This window comes from Tachypleus tridentatus, chromosome 12, assembly GCF_004210375.1.
Source record: "Tachypleus tridentatus isolate NWPU-2018 chromosome 12, ASM421037v1, whole genome shotgun sequence".
NCBI classification, from domain to species: Eukaryota; Metazoa; Arthropoda; class Merostomata; order Xiphosura; family Limulidae; genus Tachypleus; species Tachypleus tridentatus.
Genome location: NC_134836.1, coordinates 135,869,325 through 135,895,950, shown reverse-complemented (window position 1 = coordinate 135,895,950; position 26,626 = coordinate 135,869,325). Strand labels below are relative to the sequence as shown.

General features: G+C 35.0%; 1 pseudogene across 1 annotated transcript in view; it reads right to left on the bottom strand.

Annotated features, from left to right (window-relative positions):
• Positions 1 to 24,809, bottom strand: part of LOC143235811 (piezo-type mechanosensitive ion channel component 2-like) — a 97,874-nt pseudogene extending 73,065 nt beyond the window's left edge. Inside the window, exons 1-7 of the transcript XR_013019376.1 lie at positions 24,662 to 24,809; positions 23,482 to 23,631; positions 22,436 to 22,632; positions 22,084 to 22,232; positions 4,050 to 4,223; positions 2,949 to 3,085; positions 1,231 to 1,447 (exon numbers count right to left, since the gene is read on the bottom strand). The product of XR_013019376.1 is annotated as a piezo-type mechanosensitive ion channel component 2-like (transcript). The remainder of the gene's footprint in view (positions 1 to 1,230; positions 1,448 to 2,948; positions 3,086 to 4,049; positions 4,224 to 22,083; positions 22,233 to 22,435; positions 22,633 to 23,481; positions 23,632 to 24,661) is intronic.
• Positions 24,810 to 26,626: the final 1,817 nt, after the last annotated feature.

Below are 26,626 nucleotides of genomic sequence, written 5' to 3'. Positions count from 1 at the left end.
TGTTTAGGTAAACATTAAAGATGCCAAAAACTAGAAACTCTTATCATTTTGAAACTGTGTTTCTCCTGCCATCTCCTGAAGAGTGACCCCATCTCAAAGGATGACACAGATACTTGTAAAAAGTGGTATGAATTAGCAGTTTTCTTTCCCATGAATGATGATTGAAATAGTCAGTTTCATATGCAGTAATACAAACCAATGTATAAACAAAAGAAAACTTCAATACAAATCAATGCATGAGCAAAAACATTAATAGTACTGTAAATATAATTCACATCAGTAACAAAAACCACAACTGAAACTGAATCCACTCAGAAAGGAATCTTGATCCAGAGTTTTAACAAAAACTAAAACTAGAATTCATTCCACAATAATAACAAAATACATCTACAAATACAGATTCATTCATAATCAGTGATGTCGAGAAAACCCACTTGTAGAGAAATATCTATGCAAAAACGGCTCGTTTGGGTTGAGAAAATATTTTACATAGAAGAGTGAACAACGTTTCGACCTTCTTCGGTCATCGTCAGGTTCACAAAGAAAGAAAGAGGTAACTGACCGGAAGCTGACCACATATTTGTAAGGGGTTGTGTAGCTGAGTGTTGGAATGTAGAGGGCGGTGTTAGCTGTTTGAATATATAATAGCTGTTTTTGCATAGATAGATTCATTCATATGGTCACCTTAGGAACACCTTATGCACTGCATGGGCTAAAGGGCAAGGTCAGGGACTTCTATTTTCTCTATAGTGTTACACTTAAACTACACTTAGTAGTTTTGAATTGTAAAAAGTTTTATACTGTAAATGGAATATATCAACAAATTGCATTAAGAACTAAACCAATAAATCCTTTTACATCTTCAGAAATGACATTTGATAAACAGGGTCAATCTATGTCTTTAAGATTTGTAAATAAGTGAACAGTCTCTGATGAAATTCATGAGATTTTGTCTATGAAATAAATATCTCAAATTAATGGCCTTCACAACTGTTTCTTGTTCATTCACCTTTAAGAAGCTTTCACAGAAAGAGATAGAACTATTAAACCTGGTTACATGTGTTATTGCTTTTTCAAATCAGAGTAGAATTTGTCTAATTGCAGTTAAACATATATCTAAAAAAATCTAGTTTGCTTCAATGTTTGTATTTTTTCGAAGTACCTTAATTTTAAAATATGATGGTAAGTGAATTAATTATTTTAAAAAATATATCAAATTAGTTTACCAACCTCAATTCCAAACTTGTAGAAAGCATAGTTGGAAAGAAACTTAAAGCATTCTAATAAACCGACATCTGCTTTTGCACGAGTTACTCCTGGAAACATTACTTTTTCAAGTGGTTCTTTCTCATTTTTATGAAAACGATGTAACTTCTGACGAACTTTTACAACAGCTTGAAGGGTTAGGATCAAAATCACTCCTATATAACCCTGAAGTATAAGAAAACTTTGAAATTAGTAAGGAACATTGTGTACTTTTATTTCAAATTGATGTTATTTTAAGTTTAAATTAAATAAGTCATCAAATTTCGTTTCATCTATTTCATATGGTGCTCTGTACAAAAAAACAAATATGTAATATCTATGATACTTTAAGTCTATTTTACTTCACCATAATTAATTTAGGTATGTGAATAATGTCAAGACATTTCACAGAATTTATTATCTAATATTATACAGTGAAACAACTGTTTAATGATTTTGTGTATATTTATATGTAAAAGATTTCTTTCTTTTTAACATGATTTTTAAGAGTCAATTACTAGCAACTCATATTATAGTAGTAAATGACAACTGCTATTAAAAATACATAAAGAAAAAATATTCTTTGTCAGATACAACAAAAATTATATTCCAAATTATTTCTTATAATTCTCAAACAGTTGCATGTCAGGTTTTATAGAGCCATCACTCTTTACAGTAGGTATCTGTGACTTGTTGATGACAAATTTCAACAATAAACAGACAGTACACAATCCACTTGTTTTAAAATAATATATATACATTGAAAATAAGTCATATTTATGTACAAAAATTAATAACACTCTTGATTATCAGAGTTCTATCTGAGCTTTAAATGATTTTATCTTATTCATCAATGGTTCAATTACTTTAGAACACCCTTTCTAAAGACAATTTCCTTTTCTCTATCTTCTTATTACAATAAAGGCTGTGACACTCACTTTACAAATTACTCATTATGGCTAAACTAACAATCATACAGCCTAACTTCACTGTCACTAACTTAACTTTCCTTCCTGTATCTGCATGTATTTATAACATGTGACAGAAAAATCTAAAACATGTAGTCCACTATTAACAACAATATGACACATAATGAGAAAAATTTAGAAACTTTTGAGTAAGATGTAAACAGCATTATAAAAGCCTAGTACAACAACTAAACTATATGTACAACGTATGACTCATGCAAAGTTACATAACGAAACTTGTCATAACTATCACCTTTAACACTCGCTATGAAAACTAAATAATAACTCTTAAATAGAACATTCTTGTATATCCAACAATATATTTAAGCTTGAGGTTTGGTTTTCGTACATATACTTCTCATATTTAAAAGGTTTACAAAACAAGCAATATTTTAGTTAAACATAACTGAGTTGTGTTTTAAATTTTAGTTTACTATATGCCATTCTTATACAAATAACAGATCACACTACCTCATTCTTATACAAACCACGGATTACTGTACATCATTCTTAGAGAGATTAATCCATATGAATAATTTCTTACATTACACTTATTATTCAACATGTATTGTTGTAACCCTAGATTTTTTGTTTTGATACATTAGTTTATTACACATACAAAACAGATGCAAACAGTCAAATGAAATATCTTTCTGACAATTACACCTGATATTCAAAAAGCTTGGATGGAAGTACTAGGCTTATAGAAACAAATTAATTTTTTTCTCTATCTACATAATTAATATTATACTTCCCTTGCAATAACCAAGCAAGTTATCTGTTTTCCTGAACCCAACCCACTTTCTGTTATCAACAGTTTCAGTCAACAGGGATGGATGGACACTGGTGTTCTGGTCCACGTAATTCATATCCTGAAATGATGAATTGTGAGCAACAAGTTTTATGCTTATTTTTGGTACAGTTTTTTACACACTAAGGAAAATGTAATTATTAAAATGAATAAATAACAGAAGAATTCTTGACAAAACATACAGACAAAGACCATAATTTATCCAATGACAGATATTACTGAACAATCATACAAAGAGAGATTCAGAGTTGAATTAATATATTTTTACTTTAAATTTCTGCTGTTCTTTCAATTTGAAAGAATCCAACTTTAAAATTATGCAAGAGATTAAAACAGAACTATGTTGAAGTTACTGAACTGAACAAATTATTAAAAAGTTTCTAGTCTGGAAGTATTAATTAATGTATCCATCATTGGATAAATCATGCTAGTATTAGATCTCAGGTTTCTCTTGCACATGCAGCAATCAAATCAACATCCTTCATTTTCATTGAAATTATATATTATCTTCCAATTACTGTGTTGATATGTGGAGTGCATTGTGTATTAAACATGGTGTTATTATTATAATGTACCTGTGGTATCTCAGCTGTTAAAACCTATAATACTGATTTAAGTGAGAGATATATCACTTGTATTTTTGTAAACTTCATATGATTAGTTCTAAACTTTTTTGTGGTGTACTGTTTACTACATAACACCTGTGTCCTCATCTAAGATATAAAGATATACTCAAAAATATAATCCACAAATGATTTCAAGGTCTAACAAATAACATGAAAATTTCAAAAGTATTTCTTACAGAGATAATTTTATCTTTATCACCATATTTCATACACCTCAAAATTCTGAACTTTGTTTTCCACAAATAAATTAAAGTTTAAATGTCTTATATACTGACAAACAATGAATTCACATGAATAAACTTTGTCCACAATTAGTTCTTATCTCTGAGAAAATATATATTCATTTGGTGCATAACTTTTAAACTAAAGTTCAAATGAGTAAAAATTCTAAGAACTCACAGAACAGTTAACCATCCAACCATACTGGTCCACAAACTTCAACTGGTAAATCATTTTGGTCAGTAGTAAGACAGCAGCCCAGACAGAACAACAATGAGAAAGAAAGGTTTCGAGAGCTTTGAAAGGAAGTGCCACAATGACAAATATCATGAAAAGCAAGTGAACAGCACAAACCTATAAAAAATTAAATAAAGGAAAAACAAGATATTTTTTTAATGTTAGAATTACTAGAGAGAGAGGATTTATCATACATGTGAAAATATGTTATCTGAAGATTCATTAAATTGGAAACATTAATATATCCTACATTATGAATATCTTTCATTTATGGGATTTTGAGTTTTCTTTTCTCTCACCAAATATCAATTAAATATTTCAGCTAAAAAAAAGATTAAAAATTATAAATATTATACACATACCACAGTTATAACAGGCCTAATAAATATTATACACATACCATATTTATAAAAGGCCTAATAAATGTTATACACATAGTACAATTATAAGAGGCCAAATAAATATTATACACATATTACAATTATAAGAGACCTAATAAATATTATACACATATTACAATTATAAGAGACCTAATAAATATTATACACATACCACAATTATAAGAGGCCTAATAAATATTATACACATACCACAATTATAAGAGGCCTAATAAATATAATACACATACCACAATTATAAGAGGCCTAATAAATATTATACACATACCACAATTATAAGAGGCCTAATAAATATAATACACATACCACTAATATAAGAGGCCTAATAAATATAATACACATACCACTAATATAAGAGGCCTAATAAATATAATACACATACCACTAATATAAGAGGTCTACTTTAGGTTTGCTCTTTATTAACCAAACTGTGGTAACAAACATAATGGATAAAATTTAAATCCATATCAAAAAGTGTCATAAATCAAAAAACACATTAGACCTCTACATCACAGATTGTCAAAAAACACATTAGAGATCTACATCACAGATTACATTTTCAAAAAGAAGAGAAAACAAATGTGAAAATCAATATTTTATTCTTCAAATCTTAGTTTATAAAGAACCAGAGTAAGTACAACAAGTTTATATATAAACAATACAAGTACAACTGTATGAAAGAGCCAGTGTAACTCGAAAAAGTTTATACAAACACCAAACTACTACAAATGTATAAAATGGCCCATGTAACAAGAACAATTTTATATACCAACCAAATAACTACAAGTATATAAACTGTCCAGTTTAAATAGAACACGTTTAACTACCAACCAAAGAATTACACTGTATAAAATGGGAAGTGTAAGTGGAAAATGTTTATAATCCAGCATAACAAATGCAGCTGTATGAAAAGGCCAGTGAAAGTAGAATATGTTTGTATACAAACACTCCAACTATGACTATATGAAATTGCCAGTGAAATAACAAGTTTATATACCAACCAAACAACTACAACTTTATGAAATGGCCACTGTAAGCAGAAAAGGTTTATATATAAACCAAACAACTACAACTTTATGAAATGGCCACTGTAAGCAGAAAAAGTTTATATATAAACCAAACAATTACAACTGTATAAAAGGGCCAGTGTAACTAGAGAAAACCACTAGAACTGTATAAAATGGCAAATTTAACTAAAATAAGTTTATATACTAACAAACAGCTGTAACTGTATAAAATCGGCAGAGCAAATAGAACAAGTTTATACACCAACCAAAAACTACAACTGCATAAAATGGCCACTGTCAATAGATCTGATTTATATATCAACAAAACAACTACAACCATACAAAATGTCCATTGTAAGTAGAACAAGTTCATATACCAACCAAACAACTACAACTGTATAAAAAGTCCAGTTTAACTGGAGGAAGTTTATATACAAATCAAACAACCACAAGTATATAAAATGGCCACAGTAAGTAGAACCAGTTTATATACCAACCAAACAACTACAACTGTATAAAATGGTCAATGTGCAAGATTATATACCAACAATACAACTGCAACTGTCAGTAGTGGCACCAGGATATTTTCGTTAGGGGGGGGGCTGTGGTAAACTGTGGAGGGGCTTCGCAAAATGCCATCAATATGAAGTATAGGTGGTAAATTATAATAATGTAAATACCAAGGTACATTTCATAAAGGTGTGCAATTTTGAACTACGTTTTCAATGCAGTTTTCATTGGAAACTCATGCTCTGATTAATAATTCATTGTTACAAATTAGAAATAATCTGTTTATGAAAATATACATATATGTAAAAGAGGAAGCTCACCTAAATTCCACCCAAGGTAATACATAATAATAAAGAAAATCAAGATTAGCTTAGATTGAACATTTAATATACCATTAAGAGTAAAGCTACAAATCAAAAGAAATATAACATAAAGACATAGTTTACATAGCAGAAACGAATTATCCCACGTGAAGTTAATGCACTTTGAGGAAAAGTAAGATCACTATCAGGCTAACTATCTTTCATTATGTTGTGTTTATAGTCAATATTACTTCAAAACAATGCACCTGTTCTGGTGATTGACAGAAAATGCATCTATAACAGTATCAATATCAAGTTGTTTTGCCCTCCTGGAGTTTACTGATATGACAGCAAGGTTGCTGGTGTGGTTGTTACCACTGCTGTTGTGCAAGTATGTCTTAAGAAGCTTCAGACATGAGAATCTTCTCTCACAGGCAGATAAAGTGACAGGCAGGGTCACAGCGATGCATACAAGTTTGTGGAGATCCATGAAGGCATCCTTGCATGGCTCCAGCATGGTTGCAAGCTCCAATGGTGTGGATACTTTCTGTCCCTTGTCTTTCTTCCTGGCAATTAGCCAGTTCAACTGGTGGACCTCCACTGCGAGGTTATCCTCTGCCACACCATAGTTTGCTGCCATTCCCAAGAGTGCTTGCTTGTCCAGAAATGTGGAGTGTTTGGGGTTCAATACAGTTGCACCCATCAGAATTCTGCAGGCATCAGAGGATAATCTTCTATTCAGCTCATTGAACATCCTGTCTATGATGGCATAGAAGGTGTGTCTCCTGACATCTGGTGTTGGTTCATCTCTTTGGCCAGTACTAGATGTGATTATGAATTCGTCCAGGTGTCTGGGGGCAGATTGCTGTCCACCTTGATGCACCATCTCAGTGCATATTCCCACTTTCTTACATATATCCTCAGCAGACTCTTCCAAGTCTTTCCATGCTGCTTCAGTTCTCATTTCTGAGAGACCAGAGATGACAGATTGTACTAGGTCCTCTGCAGAGGCTGGCTGCAGGTCAGGTGACTGGAGGTGGTCTGATAGCTGTTTTGTCATCAGCAGTAGTTTCTCTATGGCCACTAGACTGGTTATGAACTGCTGATGAAGAAGGATGCACAGGCCCTTTGATTCAGTGGCTCTGTGGACATTGTCCCACTCCACAAGATGCTTTAGGGTTATCACAATGGCAGGGAGAGTTCTTTTCAAAGCCAGACAAGCAACATGTTGGCAGGCCCATATTCTATCTGACAGTCACTTCAACTCTATGTGCTGGTTCACGGGTTCAAGCTCCCATACCTTGAGAAATTCTTCATGCACAACTGATGTAGAGAAGAATTTGTACAGCTTCTGGATTGTCACAAAGAACTCTGCTGCAGCCTGGACATTGTGCACACAATCAACTAACACAAGGTTGAGCCTGTGTGCATAGCAGTGGACATACACAGCTTGAGACACCTCTCTCCTGAACCTCTCCTGTACACCACTCATATGCCCTGACATGGCTGCAGCTCCATCATAGCACTGGCCAATGCAGGCATTATGGTCAATACCACATTTAGCCAGAGTCTCCGTGATTTTCTTGAGCAATGAATCTGCATCCAAACTCTCAGCAGCTGTGAAGTTCAGGAACTCCTCGTGAAGGCTCTGTTGGTGGAGGTACTTTACCACAATGGACAGTTGTTCTTGTTTGCTCATATCCTTTGTTTCATCCACCATTATAGCAAAATGCTCAGCTTCCAGACCCCTTTGCTGATATCCTTCCTGATCATTCCACCTATGATGTCAAGCAGTTCGTTTTAGATAGCATGGTGCGTGTACTTGGCATTGCCAGGACCACTCAGCTTCTTCACGACTTCATCATACCTGGAAATCATGTCATGAAGTTCCAGGAAATTGACCCTGTTATCTGACTGACTACCTTCCCTGTGACCTCTCTGGGCTTCATTCTGGCAGGCTGTGTAGAGCAGTGCATCTATCACAGCTCTTATGTAATGTCAGTTTTCCTCCACAGTTTTAGCATGGATTGCATCGAGAGCATGTTGGATCCTTGCACCCTTTGTTTTCTGCAATTTAAACTCTGCCCAAGCTTGCATGGCAAACTTGTGTCCTGCAGAGTTATCATGGGACTTCAGTGATGTGGTCGCCTTCTTCCACTTCCAGGAGCCTTCATGGGTGAAAGACTTCTGAGTTTTACTGAAGTGTGTGTGAGTGAAAAGATAACATGCAAAGCAGAAAGCAGCATCTTGGGTCACAGAGTACTCCAACCACGAGTACTGATGACGCCAATTCTTGTTGAATGACCTTGACTGGCCACTGTATTCTGTGGCTGGATATCTCTTCAAGACTGGACAGGTAGGACCACTATCTCAAAGCTGGCTCAGGTCCTTGGGTCCTGGTGGTAGTTTTTTACCCTGGGTGTGAGTGGTGCCCTCTTGCAGCTGGGATTCCGCACTAGTCATGTGCGCATTCTCACCATCACAATCACCACTGTCCTCCTCAATTGCACTACATGTGTTTGTATGACCATCTACTCGCTGCCTCTTCTTGGGTAGCAGGTAGTGTTGCATAATCAACCTTATGTGTAGTATGACCGGTTTATGTTTTGGTGGGTGATGTCTGACTCTTGTCTTGTGTGTTGGTGCCCTTGTTTGAAAACGAGTTGCTGATTTTGATTTCCTTTTATTAATCCAAACTGAGTATGTGTTCCAGTGTAAGGCCGAGTACCAGAAACAGCGAGAGCCACGTAAACAAACATAACTCCCTTTTATACAGAGCATGCAAACGTCAAAGTGACCCCCGAGCAGGCTGACTGTTAGTACCACTTTTTACTTCCAAGTTGTGTTAGTTTATATGAAACGAATGGAAATTTCTCTCTTTATATTGGCATTAGGGCTTACAAAGGATATTCATTTTAAACATCGAAATCTAAGGAAACAAAGCAAACCTGCAGCCTGGATATTGAATGGTCATAGTAGCACCAAAACAAAATGGCTAAATTGTAGTTGACCTTCACAGAAAGGTTGGTTTCTTCATAAGTTCACATTATTCATACAGGCCAAACTGTGATTGTGATATTGTTCTCATTATCACAAGTGTGACAAGCACATGTTACAATAATGTAACTACTACATTACATTAAATTAGACACTTCTAAATAGTCCAATGACAATTTCAAAATTCATTCTAGAATTGTTTAGAAATATTATTTGATCAGTTAACATGTAAGGTTAATAACTTATCATAAGTATAACATTAATTGATTGTAAGTCACAATTTTAAGTGTATGCCACAATCATCAGTACATGATTGTACTGATATAGCAGCAATAGAGCACATGAGTTTCAGTGCATTCAGTACGTTGCTATGGGACTCATGACCCATACTTCCGTTTTAATGAAGACGTTAAGTTCTACAGATCTATGTCTCTTTGATGTTAATTGTTAAGCAACAACGACAATTGTGTTTTCAATATTTTATTAATATATGTAGGTAACAATATTGGGGGTGCTGAGGGGATATTGGGGGTGCTTGGCTCATTGGCGGGCTCAAGCCCTTTTCTGTATAAGAAGGCCAGTGCAAGCAAAAAAAAAGTTTATATACCAACCAAGCAAGTACTTCTAAGTAAAATGGCCAGTATAAAAAGGACAAGTTTATATATCAACAGAAGAACTAAAACTACTATATAAAATGTCAAGTGTATGAAGAAAAAGTTTATATATCAACCAAACAACTACAACTGTATAAAATGGCCAGTGTAAGTAGTGCAAGTTTATATATCAACAAAACAACTACAACTGTATATAATGGCCAGTGTAAGTAGTGCAAGTTTACATATCAAGAAAGCAACTACAACTGTATAAAATGACCAGTGTAAGTAGTGCAAGTTTATATATCAACAGAAGAACTACAACTGTATAAAATGGCCAGTGTAAGTAGAACAAGTTTATATAACAACCACAGGGCTACAACAGTATAAAATGGCGAGTTTAAGTAGAACATGTTCATTTATCAACCAAACTATAACTGTCAACTGTACAAAATGACCAGTTTAAATACCAACCTAACAACTACAACTGTACAAAATGTCCAGTTTAAATACCAACCTAACAACTACAACTGTACAAAATGTCCAGTTTAAATACCAACCTAACAACTACAAATGTATAAAATGACCAATTTAAATACCAACCTAACAACTACAACTGTACAAAATGTCCAGTTTAAATACCAACCTAACAACTACAACTGTACAAAATGACCAGTTTAAATAGCACAAGTTAGTATACCAACCTAACAGCTACAACTCTATAAAATGACGAGTGTAAGTAAAACAAAATTATATTTCATTCAAACCCCGAGAACTGCAATAAAAAGCTGGTGCAAGTGGAACAAGTTTATATACCAACCAAACAACTGCAACTGAATAAAATGTGCAGGGAAGGTTGAACAAGTTTATATATCAACCAAACAACTAGAACTGAATAAAATGGCAAGTTTAAGTTGGACAAGTTTATATACTAAACAAATAACTACACCTGTATAAAATTGCCAGTGCAAGTTTATATATCATCAAACCACTACAACTGTATAAAAGTTGTAAAGGACTTTGTGTAGCATAATGGTAAATATCATAACCTGCCAGAAAGACTGTAAAAAATTGATACATGGCATTTAAAACTAAAAAAAAGAAAAACTTAAATGGCTTTATCAAGGTGGACAGTGTCACCATCATCAATAACACTGTCTAACTTTATAAACAAACCTTTGGACAGAACATGTTTAAAATGGTGCCATCGTTGAGAGTCGTTACGATGACAAGAAAGTAAAATGTGGCTTATTGTGATCAGAGTATTACACAAACTACACACTGGTGCATCAGTTCCAGAAAGAGGAAAACGATGAGTTAAAAAACTGTAACCAATGAGTAGTCTAGTTAGAAGAACTTCCTCCTTCCGATCCTTACAGAAGCAAAATGGCCTAATTCCAATATAGGGTTTTATTTGGAAAAGCTAGTTTTCGCATTGCTCACTCCAAGTCGACTGCCAGCTGACACGGATTTGAGCCTTGAATACAGGACCATAGTCCATGTATGGAATAGGCACAGTGGTGATAGTGTCAGAGCAGATAGATTTAGCTACTGTGTCTGCGAGCTCAATCCCGTGAATACCAACGTGGCCCGGTATCCAGAAAAACTGGATAGAAATGGGCCAATCGATTTTGAAGAGCAGTGAGAACAAGGTGTGAACCAACGTGAAGCAATTCCAGGACCAGTAGAGAACTAAGCGAGTCAGTATAAATCATGCAGTTCGAGTACTGCTTTGCTTCTGTGTGATCCAGGGCAAGAGAAATGGTGTACAGTTCAGTAGTGAACACAGAAGCTGAAGAGGGGATTCAGTGTGCAACCACCAATCTGCACAAGCCATGGCAGAACCCAAACAGTCACCTGATTTTGAACCATCCATATAAATAGGAATGGCAAGATTGTTTGAAAGATGTTCTGTAAATAAAAGACGGTACTTCCAATTGGGAATATCTGCTTTTCTCAGATGACTTTAAGAAAGGTCACATTTGGGGACTGTAATAAGCCATGGTGGGATGGGCTGACCAGTGGTTACTGCAATGTTATCCAAAGACAGACCCAATTCATCCAACTGGATACGAAGGCCAAAAGGAGCAATGGCAGATCTTCTGTTCTAATAAACTATGGCCCACAGAGGAAGGAAAACACAACCCCAGGTGGGATGCTTTGGTAAGGAACAAAGTTTCGAAGTATATGGTAAAGACAGTTGCAAATGGTGGAGGTGCAAAGAAAGTTCATGAGACTCTGTGTATGGGCTCAGAACTGGGGAAGTGTGGAAAATGCCAGTGCAAAGTCGAAGTCCTTGATGATGAATGGGGTCCAGCGTCTTTAAGGCCGAGAGTCTGGCAGAGCCATAGACCAGTGATCCATAGTCGAGGTTCCATCGAATAAGAGCACAATATATCTTTAGCATAGAACACCAATCTGCTCTGTAAGTGGTGGAAGAGAGGACATGGAGGATGTTTAGTGCTCTTGTACATTTGACCCATAGCTGCTTAATGTGTGGTATAAGATCAGCTTACAGTCAAAGATAAGTCCTAAGAACTTGATCTCAGGACTACAGGCAGTGCAACTTCGCTGACACAGAGTTCAGGATCAGGGTGAGTACCCTGTTGGTGGCAAAGGTGCATGCAGACGGTTTTAGAGAGAGAGAAATTAAAGCCGATTGCCGTGGTCCACTTCCATACACGATTGATGGCAATTTGTAGCTGCCACTCAACATATCTCATGTTCGACGATTGACATGAGATGTAAAAGTCGTCAACATAGAGCCCGTTTGCAATAGTGAGAGGGAGTTGTTCAATGATGGCATTAATCTTTATACTGAAAAGTGTGACACTCAAAACACAGCCATGAGGGACTCCAAGTTCCTGCAGAAAAGAACAAGAAAGTGTCGAACTCACACAATTTTGGAATCTCCTGTCCATTAAAATTTGTTCAATAAAAATGGGCAAATGGCCACATAACCCATATATATATGGAGGTCTCGAAAAATGCCATACCTCCATGTTGTATCATAAGCCTTCTAAATGTCAGAGAATATTGATACAAGATGTTGTCATATGAGAAAGGCTTTTCTGAGTGACATTTCTAGTCAAATCAGGTGGTCCAAGGTGGAGCACTGTCATCAGAACCCACACTGGGTGGGCGAGAGGAGGTTGTTTAATTCGAGGAACCAAACAAAACAAGCATTAACCATCCTCTCTAAGGTCTTACAGAGATAGCTCATCAAAGCAATTGGACGGTAGTTTGAAGAAATCTTGGGATCTTTCCCAGGTTTAGAGAATGGTAGGAAAATAGCCTGGTGCCAGGCATCAGGAAAAACATTCTCCAGCCAGATCCAGTTAAAAACAACCAGCAGGATAGCAAGAGAAGCAGGAGATAGATGGTGCAACATGTCATATCTTTCATCATCTGGTACAACTTATGTACTGCCAGACCAATGAAGGGCCAGTTTCAATTCCACCAGTGTAAAGAGGCGATTATAGTCATAGAGATAATTAGATCAAAAGGAAAGACGTGATCGCTGTGCCCGAGTCTTGATGACTAAGTAGGTGGAGGAAGAAGCAGCAGTGCTAGATACCTGGCAAAAGCTTTCACCTAGAGTGTCATCGATGCTCCAGATATCAGTTACTTCCTGGCCATCAGAAAGTAATATCAAGAAAAGGACAGAATTGTATTGCCCACTAGCTTTTCGATTCTTGTCCCATATGACTTTGTAACTGGTGGTAGAGGATATGCTGGTTGTGAGCTTAATCCAAGATTCCTTCTGGCTTTGACATCTTATTCACTGAGCCTGCTGGAAGTATGGGATATCTATGGAAAGTATCCCAGGCTCGTTTTTTAGTCTTCTGTATCATGTGGCAGGCAGGATTCCACCACGAACGAGGACATAGTGGAAAACGTGTCATGGTTTTAGGAATGCATTGAGCAGCTGCTTGTATAATACAGTTATTTACTACTGCCACACAATCGTCTATTGATGGCTGACAGACGATGGCAGGATCAAGTTCTGTGAGAGCAATGAAAGTGGGCCAGTTGGCCTATTCTAGCTTCTACCAGGCTATGCGGGTTGGATGGCATCAACTACGGCCAGCCTCTCTCAAAATTATAGGAAAATGACTACTGCCACATGGATTATTGTCAACCCTCCATGATTAACAAAAAATGGGAGAATAATGAAGGGGAGGAAATTGAGAGATCAATAACAGTAAAGGACTGACTAGGTGCGTGATTGATCATATGTCTCTCCAGGTGACAGGAAGAGAGAACAAACAGTGAGGGTATGACCCAAGGAAACACGGATGGCTACGGCCTCCAAGGGTGTGTTGAATGACAAAGACAGGGTGGGAACATGTTGATCAACCAACAGTGACACTCCTCCATGCACTCGGCCATCACACAGCCTGTCATTTTTGTACAAAGAAAACTGCCGAAAGGTGACTGTATCGGCAGGTTTGAGAAATGTTTCCTTAAGGAAAGGTATGCAGGATGGTAGGAAGCAATCAGTGTTTTGATGTCATCCAGATAAGAAAATTAAACCTCGACAGTTCCATTGTATCAAGGTGGCCATTTATAATTACGTGTCGGCGAATTGGCTGGAGAACCCTTTTGTTTTCGACCACGTCTTTTTTCCTTACTTTCCTTATTCCAGGGAAGTCTATCGACCTCCATGGATCCTGCCCTGGATCGACTGAGCAGGTTTTTGTTGTTGGAAGGGGATTCCAGTGACTGAGGATGTGAACAAATGATTGGTTTGCATCTTGGGGAAGGAGAAGAAGATGTATCTGAGAATGCCTGTATCTGGAACCAAAGGATGTGAAATTTGGGGTTTGGTGGAATGTTTCGAAGGACAGAGATGGGTGAAGAAGTTGATTCATCAACTTTGTTATCCATGGATGTTAAAAGGCTTTTCATTTGTTTTGAGAACGATTCTCTTGGAGGCACAGAGAGACCTGTCTGCATCCCACTGTAGTTGTGGTGGAACGAAGTGCAGCAGCATACATCCAAGATGAAGTGGTGGACAGCAATTTTCGAGCCTTGGGATAAATAATGTTATGAATCGTTTTCAAATGCTGCACCTCTTTTTCTTTCAACCATTTAGGGCAAGAACGAAAGTAGAACAGGTGAGAGTCATTGCAACTGACACAGTTTGGGTCCGTTTCACACTCATAGGCATCGTGGTCCTTGCTACCACAATGAGTGCATCTCAGGGAACCACGACATGACATATTTGAGTGACCGAACAACTGACACTGGAAACATTGGAGAGGGTTTAAAATGTACGGCCATACCCTGTAATTCTCTCCGGTGCTGCCTTTGCCTTGGTCTAGGATAACATTAAGAATGGCCTCCTTCACCCAAAAAAAAAAGAGTCAAAAATTATTTAATAAATAATTAAATAAAACTAAACCTAATAACCTTTCACGAAAGGGGACGAAGAGGAACCACAACGTTCCTGAACACCCCAGTTGGAGAGAGAATTCTTACGATTTCTCTCTCTAAACTAAACCCCTGCCACGTTAGTTTGCGTTTGCGTTTTGTGTAATTAAGATAACCTGCCTTCATGGTGTCAGGTGCACGTGGTGATGTAAATATCAGAAGCAGGATATTAGTCGGCACTATAACTCCATCTTTGCGAGTAGAGATATGCCACACTGCAGAAATTCCTTCTGTGGAGAATCCAACGAAAATCTCTGACTCGGGTATGTTCTTCAAATGCCTCTTAATAACTCCTCGTGATGAATTCAAAGTAGCATGAAGTGTAACCTCAATAATTATATCCCCAATTGCCTTTGAATGCAAGAGGAGTTTATTGTGATGAGATGTGGATGTTTCCACCAATATGTCTCCAGATCGAAGCTCCTTTACTGACTGTGGAGAACCAGCAAGACCCTGCAGTCCCTTCTGAATGAAAAAGGGGACATTTGCCCTAAAGGTTTTTATGAAAGAGAATGTAATATAAGAAAATGGGGTACAGGTGTTACAGATGTTGAAGGTTGCTGCTCAGAGTCTTCAAGATGTGGTCGTTTACCTATTGACTGTTTTTCTCACTATTTTACTTAATTTTTTTATTTGGAGGATCCATAGAAAAAAAGGAAATTTCGGTGCCCACTGACCCCACCCACCATAGATCCCTCTGAGGGGATACACTACAATGTCAAGCAAGGACACTGCAGCAATGCCAGGTTTATTAGCACTATACCCAAACAACATCAGACACAATGTCCACAACACCTGTTGAGAACTTCCAACACTGGTATTTGGTTGACCCTAGCCCAAGTGGACTAGCCAACTAACCCAAGGTAACCCACCCAAAGGCCGCTTGTCTACAGAAATTCAAGGCCAAAGTGGTGTGTTAGGGTTGGACCTCTCAATCACCAGGATCCTCTCCTCTCCTTCATGGGTCGCCACGCACGACAAACACGTGGGTGGATGTTTAGATCCCAGAGGAGGTAAACTGAAAGAACAGAACCTTCCCTGGGAGGTCCCCTCACCTAGTACAGGAATCCACACCAAGGGGAATTTAATTGGAAAACGTTTATATATCAACCAAACAACTACAACTGTATAAAATGGCCAGTGTATGTAGAACAAGTTTATATACCAACCAAACAAGAACAACTATAAAATAGCCAGTTTAAGAAGTTTATATTTTAACCAAACATCTAAAAACTGTATAAAATGACCAGTCTAAGTGCAACAATTTTATATACCAACCATACAACTACAACTACATAAAATTGCCAGTGTATGTAGAACAAGTTTATTTATCAAATAAACCAGTACAACTAGCCATTTTATATAGTTGTGTTCCCCAAACAACTGCTACTGTATAATATCGCTAGTTTAAGAAGAACAAGTTCACAGACCAAATAAACAGCTACAACTGTAAAAAATCGCTAGTGTAAGTAGAACAAGTTTATATACTAAACAAATAACTACACCTGTATGAAATTTCCAGTGTAAGTAGATCGAGTTGATATACCAATCAAACAGCTACAACTGTATAAAATTACCAATGTGAGTAAAATAAGTTTATATATATGAACCAAACAAATATAACTGTATAAAATTACCAGTTTAGGACAAGTTTATAAAATCTATACTAGATATTCTGTTAACACAATTGTATAATAAACATGTATTTAAAACACTTTTGGTACAGCAGTGAGTAATGGTATAATAAACAGGTAGTAGGTATAATATTACCACCACAGTGAGTAATGGTATGATAAACAAGTACTAGATATAATACCGAGTTTCTCCGAAAATAAGACAGGGCTTATATTAATTTTCACTCCAAAATATGACACTAGGGCTTATTTTCGGGGGATGTCTTATTTTGATATATTAAAAAAATGAAGTTACAAAGTAAAACTATTAAACTAACCATTTAAAATAAACAATTATTAAACTATTAAACTAAGGGATTAATACTTACACAAACTAATTAACTAACTATTAAACTAATTAATAAATTATTTTTTTTATTTCTTTCCTCTTCCTGCCACTCTTAACTAGGGCTTATTTTAAGGGTAGGGCTTATATTAAAACTATCCCCAAAAATCACACTAGGTCTTATTTTATGGGTAGGTCTTATTCTCGGAGAAGCACGGTATTACCATCACTGTGAGTAATGTTATAACAAACATATATTAGGTATAATGTTACTAGGACAGTGAGTAATGATGTAACAAACATGTACAAGATATAGTGTTACCATGGTTGTAAGTAGTGACAATAAATATCTCATTTCTTTAAACACGTCTACAGGATATAATGTTACCATGTATGTCAGTTAATTAACTTCATTTATGTGATCCAATATCTTACTCATTCCTAACACTTCTTATTTAGACTGTCCTTTTAATTAACAGTCACTTTTTTCATAAATGCAGAGTTAGACATAGACAAACCACTTCTTATTTAGTAGTTCGACTGTCCTTTTAGTTAACAGTCACTTTTCTCATAAATGCAGAGTTAGACATAGACAAACCACTTCTTATTTAGTAGTTCGACTGTCCTTTTAGTTAACAGTCACTTTCCCCATAAATGCAGAGTTAGACATAGACAAACCACTTCTTATTTAGTAGTTCGACTGTCCTTTTAGTTAACAGTCACTTTTCCCATAAATGCAGAGTTAGACATAGACAAACCACTTCTTATTTAGTAGTTCGACTGTCCTTTTAGTTAACAGTCACTTCCCCATAAATGCAGAGTTAGACATAGACAAACCACTTCTTATTTAGTAGTTCGACTGTCCTTTTAGTTAACAGTCACTTTCCCCATAAATGCAGAGTTAGACATAGACAAACCACTTCTTATTTAGTAGTTCGACTGTCCTTTTAGTTAACAGTCACTTTCCCCATAAATGCAGAGTTAGACATAGACAAACCACTTCTTATTTAGTAGTTCGACTGTCCTTTTAGTTAACAGTCACTTTCCCCATAAATGCAGAGTTAGACATAGACAAACCACTTCTTATTTAGTAGTTCGACTGTCCTTAGACATAGTTAACAGTCACTTTCCCCATAAATGCAGAGTTAGACATAGACAAACCACTTCTTATTTAGTAGTTCGACTGTCCTTTTAGTTAAGTTAACAGTTAACAGTCACTTTCCCCATAAATGCAGAGTTAGACATAGACAAACCACTTCTTATTTAGTAGTTCGACTGTCCTTTTAGTTAACAGTCACTTTCCCCATAAATGCAGAGTTAGACATAGACAAACCACTTCTTATTTAGTAGTTCGACTGTCCTTTTAGTTAACAGTCACTTTCCCCATAAATGCAGAGTTAGACATAGACAAACCACTTCTTATTTAGTAGTTCGACTGTCCTTTTAGTTAACAGTCACTTTTCTCATAAATGCAGAGTTAGACATAGACAAACCACTTCTTATTTAGTAGTTCGACTGTCCTTTTAGTTAACAGTCACTTTCCCCATAAATGCAGAGTTAGACATAGACAAACCACTTCTTATTTAGTAGTTCGACTGTCCTTTTAGTTAACAGTCACTTTCCCCATAAATGCAGAGTTAGACATAGACAAACCACTTCTTATTTAGTAGTTCGACTGTCCTTTTAGTTAACAGTCACTTTTCTCATAAATGCAGAGTTAGACATAGACAAACCACTTCTTATTTAGTAGTTCGACTGTCCTTTTAGTTAACAGTCACTTTCACTTTCCATAAATGCAGAGTTAGACATAGACAAACCACTTCTTATTTAGTAGTTCGACTGTCCTTTTAGTTAACAGTCACTTTTCCCATAAATGTTAACAGTCACTGTCCTTTTAGTTAACAGTCACTTTCCCCATAAATGCAGAGTTAGACATAGACAAACCACTTCTTATTTAGTAGTTCGACTGTCCTTTTAGTTAACAGTCACTTTCGACTCATAAATGCAGAGTTAGACATAGACAAACCACTTCTTATTTAGTAGTTCGACTGTCCTTTTAGTTAACAGTCACTTCCCCATAAATGCAGAGTTAGACATAGACAAACCACTTCTTATTTAGTAGTTCGACTGTCCTTTTAGTTAACAGTCACTTTCCCCATAAATGCAGAGTTAGACATAGACAAACCACTTCTTATTTAGTAGTTCGACTGTCCTTTTTAGTTAACAGTCACTTTCCTTTTAGTTAACAGTCATAAATGCAGAGTTAGACATAGACAAACCACTTCTTATTTAGTAGTTCGACTGTCCTTTTAGTTAACAGTCACTTTTCTCATAAATGCAGAGTTAGACATAGACAAACCACTTCTTATTTAGTAGTTCGACTGTCCTTTTAGTTAACAGTCACTTTTCTCATAAATGCAGAGTTAGACATAGACAAACCACTTCTTATTTAGTAGTTCGACTGTCCTTTTAGTTAACAGTCACTTTTCTCATAAATGCAGAGTTAGACATAGACAAACCACTTCTTATTTAGTAGTTCGACTGTCCTTTTAGTTAACAGTCACTTTTCTCATAAATGCAGAGTTAGACATAGACAAACCACTTCTTATTTAGTAGTTCGACTGTCCTTTTAGTTAACAGTCACTTTCCCCATAAATGCAGAGTTAGACATAGACAAACCACTTCTTATTTAGTAGTTCGACTGTCCTTTTAGTTAACAGTCACTTTCCTCATAAATGCAGAGTTAGACATAGACAAACCACTTCTTATTTAGTAGTTCGACTGTCCTTTAGTTAACAGTCACTTTCCCCATAAATGCAGAGTTAGACATAGACAAACCACTTCTTATTTAGTAGTTCGACTGTCCTTTTAGTTAACAGTCACTTTTCCCATAAATGCAGAGTTAGACATAGACAAACCACTTCTTATTTAGTAGTTCGACTGTCCTTTTAGTTAACAGTCACTTTTCTCATAAATGCAGAGTTAGACATAGACAAACCACTTCTTATTTAGTAGTTCGACTGTCCTTTTAGTTAACAGTCACTTTTCTCATAAATGCAGAGTTAGACATAGACAAACCACTTCTTATTTAGTAGTTCGACTGTCCTTTAGTTAACAGTCACTTTCCCCTCATAAATGCAGAGTTAGACATAGACAAACCACTTCTTATTTAGTAGTTCGACTGTCCTTTTAGTTAACAGTCACTTCCCCATAAATGCAGAGTTAGACATAGACAAACCACTTCTTATTTAGTAGTTCGACTGTCCTTTTAGTTAACAGTCACTTTTCTCATAAATGCAGAGTTAGACATAGACAAACCACTTCTTATTTAGTAGTTCGACTGTCCTTTCAGTTAACAGTCACTTTCCCCATAAATGCAGAGTTAGACATAGACAAACCACTTCTTATTTAGTAGTTCGACTGTCCTTTTAGTTAACAGTCACTTTTCTCATAAATGCAGAGTTAGACATAGACAAACCACTTCTTATTTAGTAGTTCGACTGTCCTTATAGTTAACAGTCACTTTCCCCATAAATGCAGAGTTAGACATAGACAAACCACTTCTTATTTAGTAGTTCGACTGTCCTTTTAGTTAACAGTCACTTTTCTCATAAATGCAGAGTTAGACATAGACAAACCACTTCTTATTTAGTAGTTCGACTGTCCTTTTAGTTAACAGTCACTTTTCTCATAAATGCAGAGTTAGACATAGACAAACCACTTCTTATTTAGTAGTTCGACTGTCCTTTTAGTTAACAGTCACTTTTCTCATAAATGCAGAGTTAGACATAGACAAACCACTTCTTATTTAGTAGTTCGACTGTCCTTATAGTTAACAGTCACTTTCCCCATAAATGCAGAGTTAGACATAGACAAACCACTTCTTATTTAGTAGTTCGACTGTCCTTTTAGTTAACAGTCACTTTTCTCATAAATGCAGAGTTAGACATAGACAAACCACTTCTTATTTAGTAGTTCGACTGTCCTTTTAGTTAACAGTCACTTTCCCCATAAATGCAGAGTTAGACATAGACAAACCACTTCTTATTTAGTAGTTCGACTGTCCTTTTAGTTAACAGTCACTTTCCCCATAAATGCAGAGTTAGACATAGACAAACCACTTCTTATTTAGTAGTTCGACTGTCCTTTTAGTTAACAGTCACTTTCCCCATAAATGCAGAGTTAGACATAGACAAACCACTTCTTATTTAGTAGTTCGACTGTCCTTTTAGTTAACAGTCACTTTCCCCATAAATGCAGAGTTAGACATAGACAAACCACTTCTTATTTAGTAGTTCGACTGTCCTTTTAGTTAACAGTCACTTTCCCCATAAATGCAGAGTTAGACATAGACAAACCACTTCTTATTTAGTAGTTCGACTGTCCTTTAGTTAACAGTCACTTTCCCCATAAATGCAGAGTTAGACATAGACAAACCACTTCTTATTTAGTAGTTCGACTGTCCTTTTAGTTAACAGTCACTTTCCCCATAAATGCAGAGTTAGACATAGACAAACCACTTCTTATTTAGTAGTTCGACTGTCCTTTTAGTTAACAGTCACTTTCCCCATAAATGCAGAGTTAGACATAGACAAACCACTTCTTATTTAGTAGTTCGACTGTCCTTTTAGTTAACAGTCACTTTCCCCATAAATGCAGAGTTAGACATAGACAAACCACTTCTTATTTAGTAGTTCGACTGTCCTTTTAGTTAACAGTCACTTTCCCCATAAATGCAGAGTTAGACATAGACAAACATACCACTCTTTACTTACATCGTGAAGTGCTAGCCAAAGAACTGAAAACAGAACAATCTTAATGACATGGATGTCCAGGAACTGCCAGGTCATGTCACTAACATCCTCAGTAATGATCACTGCTCTCTCCAGAATCAGGTGAAACCACCTCTTTAGGGTTTTAATATCTGAAAAATGGCAATAATAATATAACATATTATAATATTGGATAAACTGTGAACTCAGGGAACTCAAAGTTCGTAACAAGTCGGTAATTGTAAGTTTTTAAAATTCTCTTATAAAGTTAGTTGTACTTTCACAATAAATATCCTCAGATTAATGTATTTCTCTATAGATTAATTAACACAACAGTTTTCTTTGCAGTTCTTACCTTCATCACCTCCCTTCTTTTCATCACCCATCTTTATTGAAGTAAATGATGCATCAGCCAAAGATGTTGCTGCAGAAACAGTGGCATACTCTTCTGTTTCTGTTTCATTAATTTCTCTCATTACAATCTTGGTAGCATCAATCTCAGGTGATGTGGCTAAGTTTGTCTGGTTTATGGAAGAATCAGAAATCTCGTTTCTGTGAGAAAAAGAAAACTGAAAAAATCACTGAAAAACGTAAACTACAAGTTCAGCTGGAGAATCGTGAGTAAAAGTGAAAGTAGGGGAAGTTACCAGTTCAACTGAAAATACACTCAAAAGTTCAAGTTTAAGTCAAAGATAATCATAATTACATAAGTAACTGAAAGAATCTTCAGGTACAGGTTTAACAAGACAAATATTGAATTTACGTTTTAAATACAACAGAGTACATCTTAAAGAAATGATAAATACAAATGAAGGGCAGCTACAGGTTTAGAAGGAGGACAGCTACAAATATAAGTGACAGAAAACAATATGTAGCAGAAAAATAACTAGAAACTTAACTAAATAGTTGACAGTTTAACAGGAGAGGTGCTTGTAATAATAAAACTGAAATATAGTTTCATATCACTGATAAAAAATGACTAGAAGTTGCTATAATATGTACTACAATGTAAGTACAAGGTGCTATTGTAAGTACTATAATGTATGTACAAAGGTGCTATCTTAATTATATTAAGGTAAGTACAAAGTGCTATAATATGTACTACAATGTAAGTACAAGGTGCTATCTTAAGTACTATAATGTAAGTACAAAGTGCTATAATATGTACTACAATGTAAGTGCAAGGTGCTATCTTAATTATATTAAGGTAAGTACAAAGTGCTATCATAAGTACTATAATGGAAGTACAAAGTGCTATCATAAGTACTGTAATGGAAGTACAAAGTGCTGTAATATATTTATTATCTATTTCAGCTTTACATCATTTTGTGAGCACCAGACTAGTCTATTTGAAAGAAGAGTTACTTTCTAAAGGTTGGTATCAACATATCTCTAACTTACCTACAATCAAAGCCACTGATCAGAAGGAATTCCTCGTGGAAGTAATGTAACTGTATGATAGTGATAATGAGAAAGAACGTCGGAATGAGAAGTTTGAGGAACAAAATAGCTGGATTGTCGACGTACTTCTCTAAACCAATATCTTTCTGACTGTGAATAAAACAATTCAAGGTTACATCTAGAGGTCATTATATTAAAAAATAAACCTGTTGTTTATCTTTAATATCAAAATGAATGGTCTTAATAACATATAATAGTATTCACTATTACTTGATAATACAGACACTATACTGATGTTACAGACATTACTCTGATGACACAAATACTACCCTGATTATACAAACATTATCCTCATGATACAAACACTACTTGATAGCACAGATAGTGATAATATAAACACTACTCTAGTGATACAGACACTACTCTGGTGATATAAACACTACACTGAATATATGACACCACCCTGATAATATAAACACTGTCCTGGTGATACAGACACAACTCTGATTATACACGACACTACCCCCGGTAGTGATATAAATGCTATACTAATTATACAGACACTATTTTGATAATGCAAATACAAAACTAATTATACAGACACTTCTCTGTTGATGCATGAACTATTCTGATATAGGAGTTTTAATATTTTTATCATTTTTTATCAAGACTTGTTGAACCTACATGTTTTACTGAACTACAGTGACAATACACACAATAATGTCACACAGTGCAGACTATATTGGTCATGTGTAATAAAATATATTAAAATAGATTCACCTTCTCGACATTCTGTGATTATTAATTACAAACGTTCTTTTACACATTCAAAATACCAAGAAAATGTGACAGTTTACATCACACATGTAGTTACCAACTATTTACATATGTGTGTAGTCACCAACTATTTACATAAGTATGTAGTCACCAACTATTTAGATACATATGTATGTAGTCACCAACTATTTACATACGTATGTTTAAAGCATTCACCAACTATTTACATATGTTTGTTCAATTTTACAAATAATAATACTGATGAACGACAGTAAATGGTGTCAGTAAAATGGTGGAACCTAAAAAAAATAACATTTTCTCCTCTCTACAAATTATCTCTTTCACTTTTAATGTTTTTGCTTCTTACTTTGTAGTCTTTAAGGATCTAAGAAACTAAACTCACTATTGCAGGGAGATTCCTAGATAGTTTGTCCAGTAGTTTTCAAAGTTTTCAAACTGATACGTGTATATCATGATAAGAACTAACATGGAGTACACAATGACTGTTAGCCAGAAACTATACATGATCTTCCTCCACAGACTGTACGAGAACTGGAGAACACATAAACATAGAGTCATAGTGAAAACAATTTGAATGATCACTGTTTTATTATCCAAGATTTAACTCAACATTTTCATTAAAATATTTTTCAATATCTAAAAATACACATTAAAGATTTAATAATAATAATAATAAAAAGCTAATTACAAGGAGACCAAATTTTAAAGGATGTTTAATACTATACATATGAAATACCATCTATTTTGATCAAGAAAAAATAAGACTACAAAGTGAATACCATACTTGAAGTAATTATACTGATGAAATATATGCAGAAATATCATGTGATGAACAAATACAACTATATATCCAATATATATATAATATATCCAATATATTACTTAATAAAATGAAGACAACTTCTTGTACATTGCAATAATATTTCATACTTGCTTTATGCAAGAGAGTTTAGTTTATGTGTCCAAAACCTTAACAATGTATAATTGGTAAGTACTGTTCCAAGTGTCATGTTTTGCATACTAGCCATAAATTAATTGAATTGTTTAGTTCACCATCTCAGTTTTCTTATAAATCCAAGCATTTAACACTTACAACATAAACTGAGTCATGACTGGAAAATAAATATTTATATATATACTTATAAATATCTGACAAAAATTAGTATGATTAATTTACAAAAATGGAACCAATTAGCAAAAGCAAATATAATTAACCTATAGAAAGAAGGCTGGTTAGACGAAATGAGTGTAATTAATCCATAGAAAAAAGAACAGTTAAAAGTAAAGAGAGTAATTCACCTATAGGAAACACACTATGTAGAAGGAATGTGTGTAAATAACCTACATGAAAAAGAAGAGTTGGAAGGAATGAATAAAATTACTCTATAGGAAACAGTCTGATTAAAAGAAATAAGTGTAAATAACCTACAGAAAAAAGAAGAGTTGGAAGGAATGAATAAAATTACTCTATAGGAAACAGTCTGATTAAAAGAAATAAGTGTAAATAACCTACAGAAAAAAGAAGAGTTGGAAGGAATGAATAAAATTACTCTATAGGAAACAGTCTGATTAAAAGGAATGTGTGTAAATAACCTACAGGAAAAAGAAGAGTTGGAAGGAATGAATAAAATTACTCTATAGGAAACAGTCTGATTAAAAGAAATAAGTATAAATAACCTACAGGAAAAAGAAGAGTTGGAAGGAATGAATAAAATTACTCTATAGGAAACAGTCTGATTAAAAGAAATAAGTGTAAATAACCTACAGGAAAAAGAAGAGTTGGAAGGAATGAATAAAATTACTCTATAGGAAACAGTCTGATTAAAAGAAATAAGTATAAATAACCTACAGGAAAAAGAAGAGTTGGAAGGAATGAATAAAATTACTCTATAGGAAACAGTCTGATTAAAAGGAATAAGTGTAAATAACCTACAGGAAAAAGAAGAGTTGGAAGGAATGAATAAAATTACTCTATAGGAAACAGTCTGATTAAAAGAAATAAGTATAAATAACCTACAGGAAAAAGAAGAGTTGGAAGGAAGGAATAAAATTACTCTATAGGAAACAGTCTGATTAAAAGGAATAAGTGTAAATAACCTACAGGAAAAAGAAGAGTTGGAAGGAATGAATAAAATTACTCTATAGGAAACAGTCTGATTAAAAGGAATAAGTGTAAATAACCTACAGGAAAAAGAAGAGTTGGAAGGAAGGAATAAAATTACTCTATAGGAAACAGTCTGATTAAAAGGAATAAGTGTAAATAACCTACAGGAAAAAGAAGAGTTGGAAGGAATGAATAAAATTACTCTATAGGAAACAGTCTGGTTAAAAGAAATAAGTGTAAATA